This window comes from Atta cephalotes (assembly GCF_000143395.1).
Source record: "Atta cephalotes unplaced genomic scaffold scaffold00046, whole genome shotgun sequence".
In the NCBI taxonomy this organism is placed as follows: domain Eukaryota; kingdom Metazoa; phylum Arthropoda; class Insecta; order Hymenoptera; family Formicidae; genus Atta; species Atta cephalotes.
In genome coordinates this window covers 433,651-436,581 of record NW_012130110.1, presented here as the reverse complement: position 1 = coordinate 436,581, position 2,931 = coordinate 433,651, and positions in this window count along the sequence as shown.

Here is a 2,931-nt window from a genome sequence, read left to right as displayed (position 1 = left end):
TCTTGGTTACGTATGAGAAAGACGATGATGAGAAAGAGAAGCGGCCGCGGTTCGTATCGGATCTCTTCGGCGCTACTAATTATTGCTTTGTCTCGGGAATTGCGGCTCTGTCCTCAGAAAATAAGGCTTGATGGGACAGTCATCCCATTAAGGTCAAAGATATTTGTCTCATTAATTGGATCGTTGGCTAATCGCTATCAATAATTTCAGCGCATCATGGTGTCAGATGCGCTTAATGAGACGACTGCGTGCCAATATGTAACAGTAATTATAACTGGAATATATTATAGCAGGTGCGATGTCGAAACATATGAACTCAGCAAGTGTAATTTCATTAATTTCGCAAAAATATTCTTATGTAGGTAAGAACTGTAATATTTTACCTTTTAAAAGAGACATTTTTCAAAGGCAATCATAAATTTACTTATTTTTTAATAAAATAATATTTATATAATCAATAATTTATCAATCACTGATTAACAAACCTTAACTATATAAAATTTTATCACTGAGCTTTCATGGAAATTTCGATACAAGTAAAAGAAAACAACAAATGACAAAGAAAATATTAAATATTGTAGTAAATCTTATTGTAACAATTATAATATTTTTTCAAAATTTTATGTACTATACATGTGATATATATTTTATATTTATTTTAGATAAAGTAACCGGATTTTATATGTACCTAGTAAGTTAAACTTTGTCATTTTTTTGTAATTTTGTGCTGAGTTTGAAAAATAAAAATTAATGGTTACATTCAAAAGAAGAAATATTTCTGAAAGTTGATAAAAAATTTGAAATAAGATCTTAAAAAAGTAGCATTCCGCAAGTACTAGGTATATATATCCCATATGACTTAAGTATAAATATGTTTCTCTTTTCCATAAAAAAATGTTAGAAAAATGAAAACTGAAGGGTTTCTTCTATTTAGTGACATAAGTTGATACAAATGTTGTTTTATCTTTTTTTGCATTCTATAATAAAAATAGAAAAATATTTGTGTCGACTTATGTCATTAAATAGAAAGCCCAAAGTAATCTAATATCTATAAGACTATAAGCTCATTAATATATTGATATATTAATTGACATATAAAAATACACAAAGAATATTTTTCCAAACAAAGGACTTATTTATTTATTTATTTATTTACTTATATATTTATTTTCATGATATTTAGCAGGTGAATTCATGAGCTGAAATAACAAAAAATAAGTACCGAAAGGATAAAAAAAAGTCATAATTTATGTGAGCACGGTATTGCTTAAATTAGCCATGTTGATTTTACAAATAGTTCTCTCTCTTTGATATATTATAAATAAAACAAAAATATGTAATGTAAACAATAATATATAATAATTGTGACAAAAATATAAACAAATAAAAACAAATATAAACAATACAATAACATGAACTATTAAAATTAATAACTATCTTTTAGTGATTTTAGGAAGCAATTATTATTACATCACGACAACGGCATTCTGTGTTTTATTTTACCGAAAACAGAATAAATAAATTGATGCAATCTAATTAAACGGATAATCTGCACGAGTTATTACTACTATTTTTTTAATCAGTCATATGATTATCTAAAAAAAATAGAGAATAGAGAATTTTGAATACACATCCATATTGGATCCGATTATTTTATGCAAAAGAGTATATGGTACACATGTATACATTACATAAAAATATCATATAAGAAAAGTAAATTTAATAATATATATTATAAGTGTATACAAATTTTATTTATTCGATACACAAAATATCTGAAAAAAAAAAAAAACGAATATTTTAAAAAATCTATGAGACATCACTATATATAATTTGAGTAAAAATTATGTAAAAATAAAGAAATAAAAAATTTAATGAGAGCAACAATGTGATTATGTAAGTCATCAGAAACACGCAATATGATTAATTAGCCTTTGGCTAATTAATATTAGGGTTTGGTTATCCAAAGCAATTAATTGAAAATAATATTGTGATTTTATCCGGCAATTATAATTAATGACTTACTAAAAATAGATCTATGAGAATTTAAGTTAGATTGTTGACATTTCGCTATTTCGATTTCATTCTAACATCTGTCACATAAACTTTGGTAGTTTACTGTACCCAGAGCAAAATAAGCAGAAGAGTGCGCCTCACTTACGGCTTTGCGGCAATGGGAAACGTAGAAAGGGCTTTAAGGAGAATAAGAAAGCAGCGACGATGATGACAAGGTAGAAGGAGAAGCATCGTAAAAAAAAATATCCATCGAGCTGTAAAGAGAACCGCGTTTACGACCGTCGTTAAGGTCACTCTGAGCAACCTGTCTGATTACATTGATGCTGCTTACTGCAAAAGCGGGACTAATTCTTTCAACGATTCGCCGAACGCTTGCTGCAACTATTAGAAGTGATCACGAATCCTTTATCGTATATGTGACATTAAATCTGCGATGATCGATTTTTTTGCGCCGATAAGTCGAGAAACGAGTATTATCGTATGTAATTGCTCTAATGAGTCCGCCGCACGCAAAGATTACCGAGAATATTTCGCTGAATCGATTCATACTACAATCTAAAATAAAAATATCAAGAAAAATTATGTATCACACGAATATATTGCGTGATTATATTTTCTCATATACAAAAAGAAACATCGAAATACGACATTATATCTATTGCGCTATAATTTGTGTTGCGAAAATTTTCAAAAATATATAACGATAATAATCAAGAAGACCAATAGAATCATAGAAAACCAATAGAAGTCCGGGCTTCTCGCATAAAAAAAAGAGATATGTGTGTGTGTGTGTGTGTGTGTGTGTGTGTGTGTGTGTGTGTGTGTGTGTGTGTGTGTGTGTGTGTGTGTGTGTGTGTGTGTGTGTGTGTGTGTGTGTGTGTGTGTGTGTGTGTGTGTGTGTGTGTGTGTGTGTGT